The following is a 16,430-nucleotide window of genomic DNA, read 5'->3' on the forward strand; positions in this document are numbered from 1 at the left end:
TGTTGATGTGGAAGGGTCGGGCATGTCTTGAAAGAGGTCCAGCAACGGTCGCCGAATGCTGAGCGGACGTCATGAGGGAGTGTGGGGTCGTGGGGGCTTGGCGCGAAAAAGTATTCCATGCTAAACTTTCACGACAAGAGTCGGCAAGTGTCTGGACCAACCGTCATTTTCGGTTGAGGTCCGAGGGAGGTCACGGACAGTCGTCAAGACTGTCGCCAATAGTCTTGACTTGTCTTGGGACAGTCGTGACGACCGTCGGGGCCATTGTTCATTTTTTTGCCGTTTCCTTCGACACAGTCGTCGGTGCCGACTACTTGAGAATGCTAGGGACTGTCGTGACGACAGTCTTCGCCTGATGAAGGACGTTCGTGAAGACTTTCGGCTCAGAAATATTGGCTCACACTGCCGCCATCAAGAAGTTCATGTTTTCATCTTGCAGTCACAAGCATAATAACAGCTTCTTGGCGTGGCTACGTTTGGCTGGCACAAACTTGGGAGCCGCACAGCACGCACGCGCTCCTGCTGCTGCCTCGATCTCTCTTGTGCTGCATGACAACAAGGGCTGCCACCCTGAGGTCAGAAAAATGTGGAATGCAGCATCTCACTCTCCACTACGGAATGGATCCATATTTAAAGGAACGGCTGCCAACCCTAAAATTTCTGGAGCATGCCATGAGTGAGCCGCTGCTGGTGGAGGCAAGAATTAAGGAGGGGGAGGGACGTTACGGCGCGTAATTTTACACGTATTTTAGGAGAACCTTGACAAATTTTACGGACTGGTTTTGTGATTAACCGAAAAATGCGCTCACTACAATTTTAAGAGACTGAATTTTATCTGCTTGACCATTCAGATAATATAATACGGAACAAATGGCGTTCGTTCCGCATTGCTTCAAAACGGAACGCTACTTTTCACTCTCGAGTGCAGAGCGATTCCGTGTTTTAAGGAACGGGTGGCAACCCTGGAAGTGGACACAGCGGAGTCTCGGCCCATCACAGCCTGTATGTCCCAGGACCCGTGAAGATGTCTACGGCAAAAACATCCTTTGATGATTGATTGATTGATAGTTTATTGTTGCAGGTAAACAACAAGGGAGAAGGGAGGAACATGCCATCCCAACCCCAGGAAACTAAAGATACAATGGTAGGAAGGAAAGAAAACAAGGGGGGCGGTACTCTCCCCTGGACAATAAAGACAATAAAATGTGGGGACGGAACATTAAGATTTTGGGTAGAATTCGGCGACAGTCGACAAGGCTGCCGCCAAGACGTACAGTCGCGAAGACCGTCGGGAAGGCCGTCGGAAAACTCCTTGGCAACTGTCGGCCAGCTGGTCGGCCAACCAATTGACAGACAATCTGCAAGACTGTCGTCAAGACCGTCTGTGACTGTCGGCCAATCGGTCTGCAGATTCATGGTTGTCGTGAACATGGCGCCATTTAAAAAAAAAAAAGTGAGCGTTGATTTTGTCTGTCATCCTCTGCCCTAGTGACTGTCATAATCTTGCTTTTCTCGCCACCAAATCGGTGAAGATTCGTTTTACTACCTTGGTCTTTTCAATGCTGAGCCCAATACATTCACACAACCACCCTGCTGGCAGTTACCAGACAGTAAAAACTACAACGCCCTTATGAGAACTGCAGCGGAGACTGTTGGGTGAAAGGTACAGTGTTGATTGGCCACGGTGAAGCTTGTGTAAATGATCCTCCACAGCCCCCTACCTATAGAATATACCTACAGAATCACTTAGTTTTTTTAGAATCACCACCTAGTCTGGACCGTATGGGGTCTGTGTGGTTCTATGTAAATCTATGTAAACCACATCTAAAATTCTTTGTAAGTCTTCCGCAGAGTCCCTCAAGATCACATCGTCCGCATACAACAACACACACAACTTGTCCTCTCCAACTCTCACGCCTGCATCCATTGTTCTCGCCCTGACTGCCAGCTCCTCTGCATACAGGCTAAATAATGCTGGGGACAGATTGCAGCCCTGCCTCACTCCTCTCTCGCTCCTCACCCAGTCTGTCTCTTGGTTCGCTAGCCTGTATTTTGCTCTTGTGCTTGCATACATATTCTTAACTATGTTCACAATCTTATCACGCAATCCAATCTGCTCCAGCCCTCTACACAACATACTCCTATTAACACTGTCATAAGCTTTCTCTATGTCTAGACAACCTAGGTACAGCTTTTCCCCTGCTCTCTTTTTCCTTTCAGTCAGTTCCTTCACAACAAACCTATTATCTTCAGCTCTCCTGTCCACTCGTAAACCATTCTGCTCCTCCCCTAGGCTGCCCTCCTCCTCTCACTCCATCCACACAACCTTTCATTCAGCACTGCACAAAAAACTTTCCCTACTGTGTTTACAAGGGAGATTGGTCTGTAATTCTTAAGGGCCTAATAAATAGTTTTGAAGTTATTTAAGTTAGTCTGATGCGTTTGGAGGCAATAGATAAGGAGGAAGTGTTGGCGTCGAGGTAAATATTGTTAGGCCCGCCGCCCTTCCTGCCTCCCGCCTGTGCCTGCCTCCCGCCGTGTTGGGGAATGGCTGCACCTTTTTGTGAATGTCTCGCTGGGAACGCCGGGAAGCCTGGCATGGCGGGCAGGAGCAGGAACAGCAGGGACGGGGCCAGCAGGAGGAGGAGGAGCAGAGGTGAGAGGAGACTCCTGGCCGGCTGCGGCAGGAAAGGTGTGCACAGGTGTGTAAGTTTGTCCCCGGTACTCACAGGTGTGTAAGTTGTCCCCAGTACTCACAGGTGTGTAAGTTGTCCCCAGTACTCACAGGTGTGTAAGTTGTCCCCAGTACTCACAGGTGTGTAAGTTTGTCCCCGGTACTCACAGGTGTGTAAGTTGTCCCCAGTACTCACAGGTGTGTAAGTTGTCCCCAGTACTCACAGGTGTGTAAGTTTGTCCCCGGTACTCACAGGTGTGTAAGTTGTCCCCGGTACTCACAGGTGTGTAAGTTGTCCCCAGTACTCACAGGTGTGTAAGTTGTCCCCAGTACTCACAGGTGTGTAAGTTGTCCCCAGTACTCACAGGTGTGTAAGTTGTCGCCAGTACTCACAGGTGTGTAAGTTGTCACCAGTACTCCCAGGTGTGTATGTTGTCCCCAGTACTCACAGGTGTGTAAGTTGTCCCCGGTACTCACAGGTGTGTAAGTTGTCCCCTGTACTCACAGGTGTGTAAGTTGTCCCCAGTACTCACAGGTGTGTAAGTTGTCCCCAGTACTCACAGGTGTGTAAGTTGTCCCCAGTACTCACAGGTGTGTAAGTTGTCCCCAGTACTCACAGGTGTGTAAGTTGTCCCCAGTACTCACAGGTGTGTAAGTTGTCCCCAGTACTCACAGGGGTTAAGATTCGTTTTGGGTCCGTGCCAGTATCTCATTACCTACCTTATGAAACATCAGTATCTCTTCATATATCTTTTCTACAAACCTTTAACAGTCATGGAAATGCTTTGAAAATCCAATTCAAGGACTTATTTTTTACTCTTGAAAATAGGGGATAATGTTTATGAAAGCACGTTGCCTCCTCTGGTGACGGGTGTGGCAACGCTGCACCCAGTGTTGCGAGAAATACCTCCTCGCTGAAATAAGTCACATATACATGTGGGGGGGGTCCAGGGGGGGGCCATGCCCCCCACTGGTTAGAAGGGGGGGTCGAGGGGGGCTCAGCCCCCCCGTTAGTAGGTCGTAAAGATCGGTTGGAGTAGTTTAAATATGCTACCCGACCCTAAGCCCTCTGCGAGCTATTTTACGGCTGCGGAGGCTGCAGCGTCGCTGCGGCCAGCACCAGAGGAGGCGACGCGCTTTCGTAATCATTATCATCTATTTTCAAGAGTAAAAAAAAAGTCCTTGAATTGGATTTTCAAAGCGTTTCCATGACTGTTGAAGGTTTGTAGAAAAGATATATGAAGAGATACTGATGTTTCATGAAGTAGATTATGAGATACTGGCACGAACCTAATTTGAATCTTTACCCTCACAGGTGTGTAGTTCTTACTAAATTTTGCTCAGCAAAATGATTAGTTTCTGTGATTTGGTTACCCTCCCTATCTCCCAGCTTTGATCCTGACCCAGTTCCTCCCAAGAGAAAGATAATTTAACACTTGCCTCCCTCCCCATAAATCACGCATTGAGACACTCAGTTTTCAAACCGCACACGCGTCCCTCTCTCCCTCGCAAGACGGGCCAGTCTCTGTTCATCTGCCCTACAGGTAAGACCTGCCTCACGTTGCTCGTGTTTTCCCCCACAAATATCAGTGAATTCTCGTTCTTTCCCTTGTGTTAATATATTAACATATACCTACATACCTAGTGTGTTAAGTTGTTAACAGTCTCCGTTCACCCGCCCTATAGGCCCTGTTGGTGACCAGTCAGCGCGTCTCGTCCACTCAGTTCACACACACACACACACACACACACACACACACACACACACACACACACACACACACACACTTCCCCCTGTTTCCCCAAATGTCTCACCCAAGTGTTACTAATATGTCGTCGCGTTCTTGTTACCCTTGTGTGGCAGCCATAGGCTCGACAAGGGAAGTTTGTTAGGGTGTAAGGTTCTCAGTAATAACTCTTTATGTTTTTGTAATTTCACAAGGCCTGCCTAGACTTTAGAACAAACAATTATATCTTTGTAACAAATGTCTCGGTAAAATTCCGCATGTTTATTATTATTATATTATTCTTGTTATCAGTGTCCCTCATTTAATCTTAAGGTTACGAGTTGATCAGCCGGACGACACACAAGGAAATCCGTCCCTTCACGCCTCCCTCCCTCGTCAGTGCCTACGCTGCCCCCTCCAGTGTCTTCTCCCGCCTTTCATCCGGCGTAGTTGAGTGTAGTCAATCAGTCTTATTTTCTCCCCATTGAGCAGGGGGTTCCGACCCTCATCGTGGGGTGGTGGCAGCCTACCTTATTGAGTCGTTCGCATTCAATGACGCGGGAGTTTATTCAAGTCTTTAATTAGTAAGTTAACGTACATGCGGTAAGATTCAGTCTCTAATTCAGTAAAAAGAGTTAAGAGCGCCCCCCTCAGATCTCGGGGCACTACACTTACTGCTTCACTGCCCAAGATTCCACTCCCTCCACACCAACCTCAAGGCATCCCTAACCAGACTCTACATCCACAGGCCAGCTCTAGAGGATCTGCTGGGCAGCGACACCCTCAGCCCTCCAGTGTACACAGACCTTCCTACAGAAGTCTGGACAGCTTGACAGAATCTAGCCCCCACCCGGGGACCCATCTTCACTACAACCACAGCAGCAAGCAACCTGTGCTGGCGTGGTCCCATGGCCTAACCAGCCCCCTAAAACACTCAAGAAGAAGTGTGTGTTTTGAGAGATGGTAATAGTCTCAATAATAGTCTTCGCTGCACTTATTCACAAACATCGTAGTGAGTGAGTGAGTGTCTTAATTTCTTTCATGAATAATATCACGTATAACAACTAGTTCAGTGTTCATGTCTGATATTTTCAGTATAGTATCACAATTAAATATCCAACTATTATGTATTTCCCACACGCTGAACATTCATCACACACAATTTGTCGTTGAGTACACACACTGATTAATAGCCGTGATCGCTCATGTTACGAATTCTCTCAATTTCAGTCATTCGCTGAGTGGTTGATTTGAGGCTTCTTGTACCTCACACAATTTATGCATTTCTTCTCAGCCATGGTGCACTCCTGTGATTTATGATTGCCAGCACATTTGAAACAATTTGGGGCGTCTCCATTGGTCTTGGCAGTACAGTTGGCCTCAAGATGGCCGTATCTCTGACAATGATAGCAAATAATTGCATGGTATCTGTCTCTCACTGTGTATATTCCCCATTCTAATCTCACCTTGTCGTGATTCTTGTGACTCAGCTCCCTCACAGTTGGGTCACACCTCAGAATGTAGTGCATCGTGCCGCCCCGAGGCTTTCTAAAAACCATCTCAGTCTTATCCTCAACACCCTCAATTACGTGTAAGAACTCATTGCGGTCTAAGATGGTCTCCTTTATCTCTTCCTTGGTCTCCTCTTTATGCACATTGCATCTTTGGGTTCATCTTTCCAACACTCTTGGTACTAATTTGCTCAACAGACTCCAGCAGTTTTTGAGCAGCCTCAGCCCTTGTGTTCTCATTATCAAAGTTCATGACAATGTTACCTCCATTAGTGAATCTTGAATCAGTTATTTGAATGCCATTCAATGCCTGGGAGACTCCATCCTTCATGTCTGTTGCCTTCTTTTCCTGTGTAGAAGTTTTCACGACCAGAATATTCTTCTTGACTTTCCTCTCTGTCTTTGCCACCTCAGCCCAACTCAGCGCCTCAGCAAGGCGTCAGCAACTGACCCCAGGCCCTCCTGCATCCTCTCAGCCCTTGACTCAGCTTCATCTTTTACCACAGATATTTCTTTAGATAACTCTTGCTTGAATTCATCCAATTTCTCCACAATTTTGGTAGCCAGAGATGCTTGGTGGAGGCATGGGTTGCAAATCCAAATAATTTTAGGTATATTCTCCTGCTTAATTCCAGACAGATGAGCACACTTCACATGCCACCATTTAGGGCACAGACAGCATGCGATCCACCTGTGAAATCCTTACCAACGTGACACAAGTGCATCGCCCTTGGCTTTGCCAGCCATGTCGACACAGCACCCTCCACACGGAGCAAGACACCCCATCACGGCCACGACTCACTCCACGCGTGGCTGCACGGTGCTGTTGAGCTATCCTTACTATTCCTGGAGCTAGCTCACACAATGCTCACACTGGTGTCCATTCCTGGACAGGTTTTGTACCACTGGTGCAGTGTTTGTTGCCCATTGTACCACTGGTGCAGTGTTTGTTGCCCATTGTACCACTGGTGCAGTGTTTGTTGCCCATTGTACCACTGGTGCAGTGTTTGTTGCCCATTGTACCACTGGTGCAGTGTTTGTTGCCCATTGTACCACTGGTGCAGTGTTTGTTGCCCATTGTACCACTGGTGCAGTGTTTGTTGCCCATTGTACCACTGGTGCAGTGTTTGTTGATCATTGTACCACTGGTGCAGTGTTTGTTGATCATTGTACCACTGGTGCAGTGTTTGTTGATCATTGTACCACTGGTGCAGTGTTTGTTGATCATTGTACCACTGGTGCAGTGTTTGTTGATCATTGTACCACTGGTGCAGTGTTTGTTGATCATTGTACCACTGGTGCAGTGTTTGTTGATCATTGTACCACTGGTGCAGTGTTTGTTGATCATTGTACCACTGGTGCAGTGTTTGTTGATCATTGTACCACTGGTGCAGTGTTTGTTGCCCATTGTACCACTGGTGCAGTGTTTGTTGCCCATTGTACCACTGGTGCAGTGTTTGTTGCCCATTGTACCACTGGTGCAGTGTTTGTTGCCCATTGTACCACTGGTGCAGTGTTTGTTGCCCATTGTACCAGTGGTGCAGTGTTGCCCATTGTACCACTGGTGCAGTGTTTGTTGCCCATTGTACCACTGGTGCAGTGTTTGTTGCCCATTGTACCACTGGTGCAGTGTTTGTTGCCCATTGTACCACTGGTGCAGTGTTTCATGCACACGTTTGGAGTGTTGTGTGTGTGCAGAAACTATCCATGCCTGGGGACTATTCACAGGGTAGTCTACTAATATCAAGATGCTGACAATTATTGATATACTAAATATGAAGTTTTTTATTTAAGGAGTATTACTTTTTCCAGAAATCACTAAATGACTGGCTTTTCAATGCCTGTTGTGCACCACTGGCCGCTGATGCAGCCACAAAATAGCTCGCAGAGAGGTTCAACTTGCTTACTGTTTGTATATTTCAGCACTCTCAAAGATCACAAGTGGACAAACTACAACAAAACCAGGCAAATCAATGTTTTTCCTGCTGTGTGTTCCCCCAGTGGGCATGTGTGTGGACAGCAGAGCCACTGATTTCTGCAGACGTATTTCTCGCAACACCGACGCGCAGTGGACTGCCGCCATGTCCTGTCCTGCGCGGTGTGTTTCACTACGCCCGCACTGCGTGCCAAATAAGTTTAAACCAAATCTAACCTTACGTAACCTTCCTGACGGGGGCTTCGCCCTCCTCCCCCCCCTTCCAGTACGGCAGTGTGCTGTATGGACACAAAGAGTGTTCTTTGCTGTCAGACGGCTGACGTTCTGGAATAATACCGAGGGGGCTTCTCCCCCTCGACCCCTTTCTATTTTCCGGAAGTCACTTGTCACTGCCCTGCATTCAGGGACTAAGAAGAATCCATGCTGTAAGCACTGACTTGGCCAGAGGAGGCTGTGGACCCCTCCTGAACACTGTCCCATGCATGTGCCAACAAAATCCCGTTGACCAATCTTTGATATTCTTAGAGCCAGCTCACACAATGTCCACACTTCTCCGTGCACATAGCCCATTTCTTTCACACTGTCCCTCAAATTCATGTGTGTGTGTGTGCGTTTCTCTCCATTTGTGTTGTATGTACGTACTTGAAATTCAGTGTGTACGTGGGGCACACACACACACACACACACACACACACACACACACACACACACACACACACACACACACACACCATATCCCGTTGTGTCATCTTTAACATTTCCAGAGCTAGCTTACTAAAGGTCCAAACTTTTTATGCATCCCTTGTATTTATTTCCGTCTCTCCCTCAACTTCATGTGTGTTAGTTTGTGTTTTTCTCCGTTTGTTTTCCATGTAACTAGAATTTTTGTGTGTGTACGTAAGCTGTTCACGCACACTCCCACAAAATCCTGTTGAGCTACCTTTAACATTTTTAGAGCTAGCTCACAAAATGTTCAAACTTTTTCAGGTCTGCGGGCCGTGGGAGTCACGTGTCACCCTCCCGAGCTGCCGGTCTTGGTGGTGCCCAGGCTGGAACACTCCCCGCCCAGTGTTGTGGCACCTGAGGAGGCACTGTAAGACCCTGTGCCTGTTGTATAAGGTGTTGTAGTAGTAGTAGTAGTAGTAGTAGTAGTAGTAGTAGTAGTAGTACACTCGACCCTCGATTTAACAGACCCCGATTTAACGTCAACGGACATCGATTTGTCCGGTGTGACGCTGGCTTTAGAAACGTCAAAACCCTAAACAGAAGGCCATCGGGCCGTGTCGTGAGGCCGCACCGCACAAATCACACCCACACACACTGCCTCATGGCTGTAGCTCCGCCCACTCTTTGGCCGTCGGACAGGACGCGTCGTATAGTGTGTGTCCGCCTTTATGGGGAAAACTGAAAACTGTCGACATCTGGCGCCTGGAAGGTATTTTTGCCCCCACATCGGCGGCACCCGAACGCGTCCCCATCGCGTGTGTGGCTGTGTTTATTATGGGTTTGGGCTTCTCAGTTTGCCAATTCCCATCCTCCACATGTTGCACGGGACCCTTTCCTTTCTTCTTTTTGAAGAAGAAGAGATGGAAGAAAAGAAAGAAGTCTCGCGCAACATTTGGAAAACAAGAATAAACAAATTGAGGAGCCTGGGCCCACAATACACACACACACACACACACACACACACACACACACACACACACACACACACACACACACACACACACACACACACACACACACACACACACGAAGCACCACCAGGCGGCGCCAATGCAGGGGTGATGCTGCCAACACCCATCATTACCAGCAGCAGCCGCCCGTCAGCTGCTCAAGCCCGGCGTGTGGCCAGGGCTGCTCGCACACATGTGCCTGGCCGCCTGGATCACAAAAAAACAATTGTTCCGAGCTAGAAGGAGGCTGAGTAGATTTGTCCGGTGTGACACCAGCTCTACAAACGTCAAAACCGTATTTTCAAGCAACGGACCACCCTTACCCCCTTTTAATCTGTTACATCGAGGGCCGAGTGTAGCAGTAGTAGTAGTAGTAGTAGTAGTAGTAGTAGTAGTAGTAGTAGTAGTAGTAGTAGTAGTAGTAGTAGTAGTAGTAGGTTGAGGTTCACACGTGACAGGCGGGGGCTGGGGGGTACTGGCCCTGATGGCCTCAAATTAAACAAAAAAGAAAAAAATGGACAAACAGGATGCTGGTTTGCCAAGTCACCCCCGCTCCTTGTCCAAGGCATTTTTGGGATCTTTTTTTGCTCGTAAATCAAAACACTCAAACCTAGGTATGACTGTGTATATATATGTGTGTGTATATATATATATATATATATATATATATATATATATATATATATATATATATATATATATATTTATAGATATATATATATATATATATATGTGTGTATATATATATATATATATATATATATATATATATATTGTCGAGTGGGGTGTATCGAGACCACTTTTTTTGGGTAAATTGCTTGAGACAGTCAATATTGCGAAGTTGTTTGGTTGAACATGGTGTTCCTGTTGTGTTAATTAGGTACGCCTCGGCTATAACTATAAACTTTGTATTTACATCTTTTCAGAAGGAAGTTGTTAACCCTTTCATTGCGCGTGGTGGGGGTCGCGAGTATCCCCTCAGGCGCAGTCGGGCAGCCCAATGGGGGGTCTCTTTTAACCTCTGTATCTCACAAACCAAACACACCATTGGAAAGAGGAGGCCCAGATCTATAAGAGTCAGTTATGTATGCCTCTCCTGCGAACGTACATGCACGTTCAGGGAGTGTTGAATGCTGACACTCACGTCGGTGTGTGCGGGATGACCAGCCGTATTGAGGCAACTGCGGACATCTCTCCTTGGGGAAGTTGAGGTTCTGGCAAGGTTGTGTTGCCAACTGCAATATTTACAACTATTTGGTCAAAGAATCAGTCAGGTGATCGCTGAAGCCATGCAAAAATGCCGCTCTAGTGGACAAGAACATCCACCAGTTACTCGTCCGTAGATTTTCCGCGGTGGGCTGACATGATTTTCCTCCAAATTTAGTGGAGAACACTCGATTTTCCACCAAATTTAGTGGAGAACACACTCAATTGGCAATGCTGTGTTGTGAGAAATAGTGATTGTACACTCCCATATGTGGTGACATGATTTTCCACCAAATTTAGTGGAGAACACACTCAATTGGCAATGCTGTGTTGTGAGAAATAGTGTTGGAACACTCCCATATGCGGTGACATGATTTTCCACCAAATTTAGTGGAGAACACACTCAATTGGCAATTCTGTGTTGTGAGAAATAGTGTTGGAACACTCCCATATGCGGGAGATTTGAGTGCGGCTTGAGCTCGCTGCGAGTGTTTAGCACCACCAGCAAATGCGCCTACTGCTCACTGCGAGCGTTTAGCAATGAAAGGGTTAAAAGCATGTAAAATCCATTCTCCCTAAGGGTAGGATTTCTTACCCCCGTGAAATTTTGTGTTGCAAAACCCAAAGTTTTGGTAAATATACTCTCCTGAAGTTATTTGAGGTTTTAGATGCAACAATTTTTGCATGTTGGTTGTTAAGTAGTTGAGGTTTGATACGAATTGAACAGAAATAAAATGTCTTTAATGTTTTTGGTGTTACGGACTGATTAGTTTTGTCTCAGTTCACTCCAACAAAAAAGTTGTGGGGTGAATTGAGACACATTTTAGCAAATGGTGGCAAGCATTTTGCACCCTGGTGGTGGATCCTGTCACTGGCAACACATGAAAACTGTGATGCAGAGTTTGAGCAAGACACCGACGTGAGCTTTGTTCCTAGGAAGTGTGGGTAGACTTGCCCTGAGGAAGAGAAACACTATGTACTAACCTATGAGAGGAGGGCATACATAGGAAGACTTGTAGAAGTTGGGGAAACCACTGATGGAACAATTATATTCTTAGAAGGAAGGATGAAACCACTGATGGAACAATTATATTCTTAGAAGGAAGGATGAAACCACTGATGGAACAATTATATTCTTAGAAGGAAGGATGAAACCACTGATGGAACAATTATATTCTTGGAAGGAAGGATGAAACCACTGATGGAACAATTATATTCTTGGAAGGAAGGATGAAACCACTGATGGAACAATTATATTCTTGGAAGGAAGGATGAAACCACTGATGGAACAATTATATTCTTGGAAGGAAGGATGAAACCACTGATGGAACAATTATATTCTTGGAAGGAAGGATGAAACCACTGATGGAACAATTATATTCTTAGAAGGAAGGATGAAACCACTGATGGAACAATTATATTCTTAGAAGGAAGGATGAAACCACTGATGGAACAATTATATTCTTAGAAGGAAGGATGAAACCACTGATGGAACAATTATATTCTTGGAAGGAAGGATGAAACCACTGATGGAACAATTATATTCTTTGAAGGAAGGATGAAACCACTGATGGAACAATTATATTCTTAGAAGGAAGGATGAAACCACTGATGGAACAATTATATTCTTGGAAGGAAGGATGAAACCACTGATGGAACAATTATATTCTTAGAAGGAAGGATGAAACCACTGATGGAACAATTATATTCTTAGAAGGAAGGATGAAACCACTGATGGAACAATTATATTCTTGGAAGGAAGGATGAACACTCAGGAGGATGTGTTGATGAGGTTAACTTGGTGCACTGGTGTTGTCAGGCACACCCTTACAATTAGAGGGATTGATGAAGGTTAACTTGGTGCACTGGTGTTGTCAGGCACACCCTTACAATTAGAGGGATTGATGAAGGTTCTGCTGACTTCAAAATGCTTGTGAGTCAACCACTTACAGAAAGTAGCAGTAGGTTACTTTTTTTTGTAGTAGCTACCCGGTATACTGGTATGTATGCCGTGCCTGGCATGGGCACTCCTTAATCATGTAGGTTCATTATACCTCAAAGTAGAATTCATTCTTGACCATTTAAACCAGAGAGTAAAGTTAGTAGTTTATTTAGCAAGTCTTGTAAGGCACCGTTATCGCACACAGGATCATCATCTGCCAAATAATATGGGCAGCGAGACTTTAAGAACATTACTTGAGGTAAATATATTTGTTAAGGGATTCTGATGGTGAACTAAGGGTCAAGGGACAGGGTCCAGCCTTGTGAGACTAAACTGTGTCACTCGTAACACTTGGAGCTTAGTCTAATTACTTGTGAACCACCGCAAACACACTGGACAAACTATCAGTCTGAACTAACCTGTAAACACAAGAATGAGTAGCACCAACGCACCAAGAAAACATGGCAAGTGTTCCCACTGACACGGGGTGACAGGTAACCTGCTCACTCGGTCTTAACACCACTCATCAACTTAATTAAGCCTTGACCACAACTAGTGAGTGTCTGCGCTCCACCGTGGTCACCCCTGAGAATGACACACACACCTTTCCCCTCTTTCCTCCTCCCGCACACTCTGCTGCGCACAACAAGCTGGCTTGGGTCCCGACGGCAGCCCGCCAGCCTGCCGTCACTCAGGCTTGCTTCAACACCTCTGTGTGGGGCAAAGCCTCCTATAAGAGTCCTCAAATACAATGTTATGGCCAAGGTATATTGAACACTGGGAGCGGCTGTGTCCTCACCTGTGTGGGGCAATGCCTCCTATAAGAGTCCTCAAATACAATGTTATGGCCAAGGTATATTGAACACTGGGAGCGGCTGTGTCCTCACCTGTATGGGGCGATGCCTCGTATAAGAGTGAGCTCGCCACGGAGTGCCAAAAGTACCCGCAGGTTAGGCCTGCTGGGGACCTGAGATTTCCTTGGCAGGCCTCCAGTATCAGAATAAAGTTAATGGTATTTTAATTCCGTTATAAATAATCGCCGTTCTTCTGCAGTAATTAAAAGGAAGCAGATCAACAACTTTCGGCAACGAGGCACTGCTTTTGACCCCGAGACTCCTGAAACTGTCGACGCTTTAGCAGATTTTAGGGAAGATAGGGAGCCCAACGGCCCCCCCCCCCCTCTCTCTCTCTCTCTCTCTCTCCCAGGTAATTACAGGCCCATTAGTCTAACTTCAGTTGTAGGTAAGCTACTTGAGAACATAATTAGAGACAAAATTGTGAGTTACCTTGAAAGCCACTCATTAATTGGGGACTCACAACATGGCTTCCGTAACAAAAGATGCTGCCTATCAAACCTATTAACCTTTTATAACGACCTCTTCACTGTTTATGACGTAACCAAATCACTCGACATAGTCTATCTTGATTTCCAGAAAGCGTTTGATAAAGTCCCACATCATAAATTACTTTACAAATTAAAGCAAATAGGTATTGACGGTCAAGTAAACCAATGGATCGCGAATTGGTTGAGCAACAGACAACAAAGAGTGGTGATTGACGGATTTAACTCAGAGTGGGCGCCGGTCACTAGTGGCGTCCCTCAGGGCTCGGTTCTTGGCCCAGTGCTCTTCATTATTTACATCAACGACGTGGATGTTGGACTCAATAATCGCATTAGTAAATTTGCAGACGACACAAAGATTGGTAACTCGGTTCTCACTGACGAAGACAGGCAAAGCCTCCAAGAGGATTTGCACAAAATTTCAGCTTGGTCGGATAGATGGGAGATGCCCTTTAACGTAGACAAGTGCCAGGTCCTTCAAGTTGGAACGGGAAATAAGAAGTTCGATTACGAAATGCGCGGCGTTAAACTCACAAGCGTTCAATGCGCTAAGGACCCGGGGGTCAAAATTGCGTCGAACCTCTAATTCTCACATCAATGCATCGATGCAGCAAATAAAGCGAACAGAATGCTGGGCTTCATTAAAAGAAACTTTTAATTCAAGAATAAAGATGTAATACTTCCCACCATGCAAAGGACACTGCTAAATTAGAAGGCGTTCAGTGTCGGGCAACGAAAATGATCCCTTCCTCGCACTAGAAGTCCTACGAAGAAAGGCTTTCCACCCTTAACATGTTCTCTCTTGAGAAACGTCGCCTCCGAGGAAAACTGATCGAATGTTTTAAAATACTTAATGGTTTCACGAATGTAGACAGACACTGGTGAGGGTTGTATTCACACAGACACTGTCATTGCAGGTGCTGACTTCAGTCCCCTGGGCCCAGCCTCCTCCTCCACGCAGCAGCGTCAGAGCCGAGACACTGCTGAGACCACCACTGGCATTGACCACTGTGGTAAGTCTCCACACTCCAGGGAAAGTTTGCTGCAAGGTAGGCGCCTCTGAGCTCTGTACACCTGAGCTAACTGAGGTACTTGCCACCTTCCATTTGGTACAGTTGAAACAAGTGTTCTCCTGAACTAAAGTTTGTTTCTTCAGCCCAGAACTTCACTGCTTAACCCTTAAACGACAGGCATTGTTTTCACTGAAGGCTCCCTGGATGCAGGTAAAAACAGCTATTTTTTTGTTGTTTATTCACATTGTGTGAAGCGTCTCAACTCACTGAACACAGCGGTGAAATCCAACTTGCAATAATACGTTGTGTAATAGCCAGGCTAGTGTGTGAGATGTAGCCAGGGTGTGTGTGAGCTGCCGGCACACAGCACTGCTCCGGGGGCTTGGGGCAGGACACACAGCACAGGCTGGCGCCATGCTTCACACCTCCTCACCACTGGATGTCAATACAGTAATATGAAATAATTTAGACAACATCTACTTGACTCACTCACTTTCAGTCCTCCTCAGAGCCGGCTGTGTCAGTCTGGGGCACACCTGCCTTACGCGTAGCCTTCTTACCCTGCACTGTTGTCATGGAGCACTGGCCGGGCTAGAGTGCAGCACAGATAGGGAAATAACATTATTACTCCCTAAATAAGTCACTCTCACCACTGCCGTCACTACTCACAGTGTTTTCATCACTGTCGTCCTTGTACCCAGAATACTCTCCACTCCATCCTGTCCTTTCCTCCTGATGCGTCACCGTGCTTCCCTCTGTCCACTTACCTCAGGGCTCCGGGGCTGCTCAGTGAGGACTAATGGTCTTATTGCAAATCCACGTGGGTCAGATATGCTGGCAGACAACTCGGCAAGGCACAGAGCCCGCCTGTGTGTATAGTGGCTTGAATTTACGTGCATAACATATTCCAGGTCAACACAGTCCAGCCTCCTGCTGAGAAGGGCCCCGTATGCCTGTGGGGAGGACGCCGGGGCCAGCGGGGCGGGGGCGGCAGTGTGTGTGGCCAGGAGACGACCCTTGTGCCCCGCGCATCACCCCGCAGCCGTGGAGGAGACCAGCGGCCCACGGCAGGCAGCCACCCGCCTGCCTGTGCCTTCCTCAGCCCCCACTCGGCAGGGTCTCATGACTTGTTCCAGTCCTGGTTGGTCTTCAAAGGAAAAAAAGTTAGTCCCAACTTGAGGGAAAGTTTTCTGGGAAGCGAGTTTTTTGGGGAAGAGTTTCATGTTGTTTTGGTTATGTGGGTGTTGGGGACAGGTTGGGGACAGGTTGGGGGCATGTTGGGAGCGTGTTAGGGCATGTTGGGAGTGTGTCTGAGGCATGAGTTTAGGTGTTCCTCCTCCTCCAGTCTTCCTCCTCCTCCTCCTCCTCTCTTCCTGTGTTGTGTCCATCAAGGTCTGTGTGTT

General features: G+C 46.8%; 1 long non-coding RNA gene across 17 annotated transcripts; it reads left to right on the forward strand.

Moving 5' to 3' along the window:
* The first annotated feature begins 1,225 nt into the window (after positions 1-1,225).
* LOC126987497 (uncharacterized) lies at positions 1,226-3,403 on the forward strand. Of its 17 annotated transcripts, none has more exons than XR_007740948.1 (3): positions 1,226-2,844; positions 2,901-3,041; positions 3,126-3,403. It is a non-coding gene; the product is annotated as an uncharacterized LOC126987497 (long non-coding RNA). The 17 variants fall into 17 exon arrangements; XR_007740952.1 differs by having other exon boundaries at positions 3,154-3,403; XR_007740950.1 differs by having other exon boundaries at positions 2,901-3,013.
* Positions 3,404-16,430: the final 13,027 nt, after the last annotated feature.

This window comes from Eriocheir sinensis, chromosome 65 (assembly GCF_024679095.1).
Source record: "Eriocheir sinensis breed Jianghai 21 chromosome 65, ASM2467909v1, whole genome shotgun sequence".
Lineage (NCBI taxonomy): Eukaryota > Metazoa > Arthropoda > Malacostraca > Decapoda > Varunidae > Eriocheir > Eriocheir sinensis.